The 8624-nt window shown below is 43.5% G+C and overlaps 1 protein-coding gene across 1 annotated transcript in view; it reads right to left on the minus strand.

Moving 5' to 3' along the window:
- The window catches only part of ankrd50 (ankyrin repeat domain 50), a 47217-nt gene that overhangs the window by 8559 nt on the left and 30034 nt on the right, over positions 1–8624 (minus strand). The gene's annotated exons all lie outside the window — the stretch shown is intronic.

Genomic DNA, 8624 nt, shown 5'->3' on the forward strand with positions numbered 1-8624 from the left:
TATATTTAATAATGTCACAGTGAGCAGAACTGCGCAAAAGCTTTAAATGTAAACAACAACATATTTCCATCAAACACCAAAGAAACACTCGATGACCTCGACCTCCTTAAAGTTTGTTATTTTTTCATGTAGGCCCCCCCAGTTCGAACACCTCCTGTGCGTCCAGTCCGATCCTGGAGCATTTAACAACATCAGAGCCAGAATCACAGGCAGCATGAAAAGTTTCTGTCTGTGAGCATCTAATTACAGATTTCAAATCTTTGCTTCTAAAACTTTGACTTCTCCTGAACCTCCAACTACAAGAAACCAAATCCTTCTTGGGACTTTCTGAGTTTGGTGCAGCTGGGGCAGGAAACCTGCTGCTCAGAGGCCGTTAAAGGGAAAACAGCGGGCAGGAAAGGCTTCAGAGCCCCTGAGTAGAAAAGAAAAATGGCCGCTCATCCACTGACTTCAGCAAATTAACATTTCTGATATTACCGTTAATTTCTTTGTTAACATAAACCCTTTAAGTTTCAGGATAATTAAAATGCATCAAAATCATTTCATAAATGCAGAGCAGGCCTTAATCAAATCGTGAAGTGCTTAAAGACCCCCCCCCCCCCCCTCCAAAATAAACCAAATCCAGTTATGGAGACTAAAACCAGAACCATGTGGCCCTGGTGACCCATTTCCTGCCTGAAGATTTGATGTGAGCAGACGCAGGACCCTGACTGGTCAGAGACACACGTCAATCATGAGAGTTTTATTTAACAGGAATCAAACCTACGGTTTTTAAAACCTCACAACCGCAAACTTTATTTTTGTTATTTACTTTTTATTAAAAATACAGTAGTCCCTCGCTCCATCGTGGTTTTTCAAAGGTTGGACATGACACACAATTGGCTGATTGATGGATGAGCCGCACGATCGGCATGAAATTTTTATTTTAATTATTATTTAGCACCTGCTGCTCCTGTGTGCAGCCCACAGCTGCAGAAAAAGCTTCCTCCTGTCGTTCTCTGTTCTGCAGTGGAGAATATATATATATATATATATATATATAATAAACGAGGGTCCACTGTATAAATGTATCACAGTGTTTCCTGTACTATTATCCGAGGAGGGCGCCCTGCCTGCAGGAACCAGTGGCTCAGTTGGTAGAACTTTTCTACAATCTCGCTGTCTTTTTGTTACATTTTCTTTTAAATACCATTTTATTTTCAATTATTAAAAAAAAAAACACCTCAAGTTGTATGCATCCTTTATGATTGTCCACTGTTGTCATCACTCTTTGTTAAAATCAGCTCTCTCTTGTAAATGAGTCCCCAAGGCTCACTGGGATTAACCTGTCTTAATAAAGGATGAATGAATGAACTGCTGCCTCTCAACAAGATGATGCCCGGATCAAATCCTGGTTGGGGGCCCTTCTGCATGTTTGCATGTTCTCTAAGCTGAGGAAAACAGAGCGCTACTTATTTAGCTTTTTAGTTAGCGCGTTTGTATTGCACGGCTATAGGTTAGCGCTACATCAGCGACAGCAGTTGTTGATGATGGGGGGGTGGGGAGAGCAGTTCGGTAGGCAGGGCGTTCGGTTCTGTTGACAGGGCGGGGCGTCCTGCTTGTATAATGGCAGGTGAAACACCCACACCTGCCTCCGCCCTTGTTTGCCCCACTCTGGGCCCTTGAGCAAGGCTCTTAACCCCCACCATCTGCTCCCCCGGGCGCCCCAGATAGCAGCTCTCTGCTCCGCACAGAGAACTGTGGCAGCTCGGTGGTCTGTGTTTGTGTCAGGAAGAACATCCGGTGTAAAAACAACCACCAAGTCTTTGCACGAGTTCGTTCACTGTGGTGACCCCTGAAGAAGGAGCAGCCGAAAGAAGAAAAATTACACTCTGCTCAAACTGCAGCAGAGTTGTGCGTGTGTGTGTGAGACTGCCAAACGTGCAACAAATGACACGTTCACCGGGGCAAGGGATGCAGCTGCTGCTCGTTACAGAACTGGATCCGGGCCACCAGAGACAGAACCTCGCACACAAAGACGGGCTGTTTGTTTTCTACGTTCATTCTTCAGATGACGGACAGACGGCGTGCAGAGAGACGAGAGGCCTGAGCTCATCAAGCAGGATTTCAGAGTGACGGCTTCTCTGATTCAACGTGGGTTTTTTCTGCAGGACACCGTCTTCAGTCACTGGATCCGCAAAGAAAACAGAAACCCAAGAAGCCCCGCGGCCCTCTCCTCGGGATCTCTGGTAAAACCTGCGATCAACAGACGTCTGCTCGACAGCTGCGGCGTCCTCCGCTCCAAAAAAACACGAGCGCCAACCTCCTAAACACAAGTATGTGGACGAGCGTCAGTTCAAACCGTCTGCAAACAGTCCTCACGTGCGCTGCCCTTCAAGCTTTGAAAATAAACCGTCTGATTTCTGCCTCCAACAGCGAGGCGAGGTACGGAGAAGCTTAGACTCTTTTCGGATCGGCTTCACGTTTCGTCGACCGCGAGGAGAGACATTAATATCGCACTTCAAAAATAAACGTGTGAAAACGGGCTGGTCCAGACACGCCTGTATCGGTGTTTTCAGCAGGATGTGAGGGTTTCCAGTCAAACCTGTTGCAGAACAAATGAACGTGGTGGGAGGAGGGGGTGGCAGGACTACAGTCACTGCAGACCTGCAGGGTCAGATTTATCAAACCACCTGAACAAAAATCTGTTCGACTATTCATCCAAACTTTATTTCTACAGGTTAGTCTCACTGAGTCACGAGGACTCATTTACAACTGAGACCTGTTTTAAACCAACCACAGACGAGGTACAGACTGTAAACAATCATTAGATGCATATAAAATGAAAAGTAAACAAAAGTAGTGTTATAAAACAAAACAGGTCAAGCTACATTATGAAACAAGGTAAAATACTACGAACAGGAACATGTCTGCATTGGTTTTTGCCATGAACTTAGTTGTTTAAAATCCATTAGAGATCAAAGTCGAGAGCGTCAGATCTTTTTGCAAGGTGTTCCAGGAAACAGGAGCAGAGTAGGAGAAGTCCCTTTGGCAGTTCAGTCCGCACTGAGGGGACGCTGCAGGTAATAATGTCCTGAGAGAGCACAATGTAACTGCACTGACGACATGACATGTAGGAGGAGATGTATGAAGGCAGCAGACCAAGGAGTGATTTAAAGATGAAAATGTACCAGTGAGAGAGTCTGCGTGAAGTTAATGATGTCCAGTTAACCAGTGAATACTGGGTGCAGTGATGGGTACGGTAGTTACAGCCAGTTATGAATCTTAGTGCTCCATGATAGACAGCATCCAACATCTGCAGGGTGCTTGCAGGAGCATTCATGTAAATCATGTCACCATAATCAATGACCGGTAGGAAAGTAGCAGCCACAAGGTGTTTCCTGGCATTCAGAGTTAAAACATCTATTTCTGAAAAAGAAACCCAGTTTAACTTTCAGCTTCTTTATCAAGTTTTCAACATGCAGCTTAAAAGAGAGATGTGCATCGACCAAGATTCCCAAGTATTTATAAGAATCCACAAACTCAGTAGGAACACCATTCATACATTAAGATAGAAGGAAAAACTGCTGGTACCGATTTCCTGTTTGAAAACAACATCCCTTTGGTTTTATCAGTGTTTAGCACCAGTTTGAGACAGAACAAAGTCGAATGCAGACTGGAGAAGCTGGAAAACCTTAGCAACTGTTTTAGCTCGACAATAAACAACTGTATCATCAGCATAGAGATGTAAGGACGCATCAGGAATTTTCTGGTACATTACTTGTCTAGATTGTAAAGAGATAGGGTCCTAAGACTGAGCCTTGTGATACACCATTACTGACAGTTAAAGAAGGAGGAGTGCAATTATGTTGAACAAATTGCTTTCGGCCTGAGAGATAATTAGAAAACCAACCGATAGTGTGATCTATTAAACCAATATCAGAGATCATGGCATAAGATGTCATGATCTACAGTATCAAAAGCTTTAGACAGGTCTAAATAATGTGACTATACCCATCATGTCAACCCAATTCAAGATGGCCACCACAGCTAATCTACAAAAGAACAGAAAACCACAGAGAATCTATTCATCAATTCAGCCTCTCTCTCTGCCCATTTCAGCTGATTCTGCTACATTTAAGCTAGAGTGAGAGTGGTGGCGCAGAGGTTACAGTAGGTGGGCCTGTAATTGGAAGTTCGCCAGTTCAACTCCCCAGACAGACAACATTAAAATGTGAGTAGGAAAGGTGAAACACCCACACCTGCATCCACCCTCTCTGGGCCCTTGAGCAAGGCCCTTAACCACCATCTGCTCTGACAGGTCTCTGTTGAAAACGAGTCCTCATGACTCAATAAGACTACATGTTTAAATAAAGGTTAAATTAATTAATTAATTCAGCTTTTCTTCACATTTCAGCTGTTTTTATGCTGTTTGGTACAAAACTTCAAACCAAAAATGTTTTCTGTACGTTTTAATTTAAAAGTAAAAAAAAAAAGAAAAATTCTTTCATTACTCTGGCTGACCTCAGAGTGACCCCCCCACCACCACCACCACCCCCACCACCACCTGCACAGGAAAACACCGAGTCGGGCTTATCCAAAGCTTTTTTCCAGGCCATCGTTGTTATCAGATACCATAAATTACTGCCTGGAACCGTCTGCAAACGTTTCTGCGTGTCTGATTCCAGATCCAGTGTTAAAGGAAAGTCGGGACAGCTTGATGTGAAACCGGGTACGTTCTTGGCGTGCGGGTCGTCAGGCGTGCCAGCGGTATGAAAAACCTGAGTCGTTTCACTTTAGATGAGATTTTCTCGCTACAGGCAAAAACTGAAACGACCCAGAAATCCTGCACTGCTTTTATTGAGGCTGAGGTCCAATTGAGACCTAATTATAACGCCCTTCAATTACATGAAGAACCGGCATGTCTGTGCCATGGCCTGGACATGAAAACTCAGGCGTTCATGCAAAATGTGGCACGGGCTTGCCACATACCGAAGGGCATCACCTGAGAGGAGGTTAGCTGCTGCAGCGAAGCATCAAAAGTGTTACAGATACAGACACGGGACACCTGTAATTTACACGGCTGTCAGACTTCATGGTGGTAAATTACAGAGCTCAGCTGGGATTATGGTTCTCGAGTCATTCAAAGTGACGCTCAACGTACAACCTCACAGGCTCATCCAAGAATATGGACGTAAATCTGCTTGTAAGCTGGTTTGAAGAGGGAAAGCGAATTAAAGTGTTGTCCTCGCTCTTGTTACCCTGGAATCGTTACACGGTGACAATCAACACCAAGGACACGACAATGAAGGCTTTGGGGTGATTTAGTAGCAGGAGGCATTCAGGCTTTTTACTTTAGTGCTGTCTCTCTGGTGAAGGCCACAGCGCGGCCAAAACATGCTGGAATGGGTTGAAAACTCCTTCCCACTCGTCTATAAAGACCTTTTTAATTTGTTGGTTGGAGTGGCTTGCAGCTTTTTTCCTCACTGCTGAAGATTATTCTTGGCATCAAATCTCATTTAAGTGTTTTAAATTCAACTGCTGCTTTTGAGCCACTTTACACCCAACGGTCTGAAACGATGCCGCAAAATGTTCAAGAGGCATCGTTAAGACGAGCCTTCTTCATTCTACAGAAGAAATAAACCGTCCCCGCCGCTTTACGACTGTTTGTGTTATTCGGACAGAAGAGCTCGTCGTTTCCTTCTGAGAGGTTTCATATTTGACCAAAATGGAAACCGAAGCACAGACACAGATTGTTGTTAGAGATATGACGTGACGTCTCTCCTGAAAAGTGATCTGGTTAAAAGCAACAGTCTAATGTATAGCTGTGTGCAGTCAGTCTGAGATAGAATTAAGAAGTACCGTAATTTCCGGTCTATAAGCCGCTACTTTGTTCACAGGATTTGAACCCCACAGCTTATACAACGCTGCAGCTAATTTATGGATTTTTTTTTTTTTTGACCAGCTATCAAGCTTCCTGCCACCAAAAACATTTAGCTTCGTCACACCCGGGCGCTCATATAGCTGCCCAATACACGACTCTCTTGGGGGGTGGGTTCTTGTGACACACACTGACAGAGAGAACCCCACAGGTCTTCATGACAACTACATCCCTCACTCATGGTTTACTGAATGGACTAACACAAACTAGACCAACAAGACTAATCAATAAAAGAACGATGCTAAACATCTTACCGAAATTATTAACAATGAACATAAATTTTACCCATAATCCCTCTCTGTGGCCATGTGACCAGCAGTCAGCCACAATGAACCAATGAGGGAGTCTCATTGAGTCCCAAGGACCCACCCCCCAAGAGAAACGTACATTGATGAGACTACCTGTTAAAATAAAGATTAAAAAAAAAAATGAAATTACAGAACAGGTCACAGTCGAACAAATGAATTGGGGAGGAGAGAACGGAAGGGGGGATTCCCCTGCATGCACAGAGCATGTGAGTCTCACATGCTTGCAGCAAGAGGAAGATAGGGATAAATGACTTCCTGGTAGGCTACGGTTTTTTATATATTATTTTAACCAGCTGTGTTACCGGCACGGTTCAGAAAAAAACAAAAAACATTTACTGTACGTATTTGTGTATAATACTGGTACATACTGTAGTATTCTGCTGTGGTTGACTGTTGGTCACATGGCTTCGGGGAGGAATTATGGGTAAAATTTATGTTCATTGCTAATAATTTCGGTTAGCTGTTTAGCATTGTTCTTTTAGTGATTAGTTCGTTCTTAGTCTAGATAATGTGTTCATCATGTGTTCATCATGTGTTCATCATGTGTTCATCATGTGTTCATCATGTGTTAGACCATTCAGTAGAGTAACCATGAGTGAGCGAGGTAGTTGTCATGAAGACCTGTGAGGGTGAAGATCTGTGTGTGTCACGAGGACCCACCTCCAAGAGAGACGTGTATTGCAATGTGAGCACCTACGCGGCTTATATATGTACAAAAAAATATATATATTTTTTGTTTAGTATGTGCAGCTTAGATTCAGGTGCGTGCTAAAGACTGGCAGTTACTGTAAATTTTGAAAAGAACCACTTTATCCAAAGATGTGCTAAAAGTGGTGTAGACAGATTTGTTGGTGCCCTTAAAGAGACTTATCTTTCCATTGTGGTTCAAACTGTTTGACGTTAATGAGCATCAGAGACGTCTTTAAGATTTCCGTCAGCCATGCTGTCCTGTTTAAAGGGAACCAACGGACTCTGGGTAGTTTGGTTCGGTTCTCTTCACAGAACCTGGAGCAGAGAACCCAAAGTGCTGACTGAGGAAGATACAGATATCTATATGAAGGGTGCAAGAACATCTCCAAGCAGTTTCATGTTCCTCTGACCACAGCTGACAAGAGTATTAAAAAATATAAAGGTTTATGATGCTATAGTAAACTTCTCAGGATGTGGCCGCAGGAGGAAATGCGACCCCAGGTTAATTGGACAGATGGTGACAATGGTAGAAAAAGAGCCAAGGAAACCATACAAGCAGATTTCCACAGTCAAGGTACGCTGGGTTCTGAATCACGATGCGCTTCATGGAAAAAGATCCAAGAAGCTCCACCGTGGACAGAAAAACAACCCTGACAGAACTTCATGTCGACCCAGAGCGCCAGCATTTCTGTTAGTGAGGAGATGAATCTGGAGCTTTGTGGCTCCAGGTGGATGTTTCTGATTCTTGTATATGAAAGTTAGAAACACATGTAAGGTGAGTTCTGTTGGTTCTGTTCGCTCCCGTCAGCTCAGCAGCACTTTAAAACATGGCTGCTCAGTTAGTCGGCAGTAAATCAGTTCCGCCTCGTCGAGTACACAAAGCTGCATTCACAGCGAGCAGCGCGGAGGTGGGAGATGTGGTTCGGGTCTTTGCTCGGGTGGGCTAACCTCTCCCCCAAACACACAAATACAGGAAACAAAACCTCCCACCCACCCATGACTCACAACGTCCTGAGATTTTAACTCATTAAAAATATTTCACTTTTGCTACAACTACATACTTTAATGTATGTGAGCAGACCGATTATTTGGGGTTAAAATAAACTAAAGAGCGTAACAAAAGGTGTCGTTTTAGACAGGAAACGAACAACAGGATGTCGCAGTCGCTCCACGCCAACAGTCCTCAGACCGAGCCAAGAAAACCACCATCAGCCTTAAGAAGCCTGCACGCTGTCATCCAGTTTTCTTCTGTACGTTTTTCTGCATCTCTCTCATCCTGCAGGTTTCAGCTATTCCAACAAATCATGAATCAAAACGTTCAGCTCTTTCAGGAGAATCCTGCTGTGACTTTTGGTACTGGTGCAACTTTAGCTTTTTGAAATATTTAGCCTTTTCTGCCATTCTATTCTCATAGAAAATGAATTGAGCTCATTTTACATCCTTCAAGATTTAGATGTGTTTACAACCTTTTACTGCTCCTTTCACATTTTGTTCTGCTTCAGCTTCTTTCAGCTTCCTTCTGCAAATTTAAACATTTTCGGCTACTTTCAGCTGTTTTACTCAGCTGTTTTGTGCTCCTTTCAGATTTTATGCTAAACAGTTTTGTGCTTCTTCTAAGTTCTTTCTTCTAATTTCAGCTTGTTATGCTCATGATGATTGACATGATGTGAATCTAAACACTGATGCGTTTCACATGATGTGAATCT

This window comes from Nematolebias whitei, chromosome 4, assembly GCF_014905685.2.
Source record: "Nematolebias whitei isolate Nwh7 chromosome 4, NemWhi1, whole genome shotgun sequence".
Taxonomy (NCBI): domain Eukaryota; kingdom Metazoa; phylum Chordata; class Actinopteri; order Cyprinodontiformes; family Rivulidae; genus Nematolebias; species Nematolebias whitei.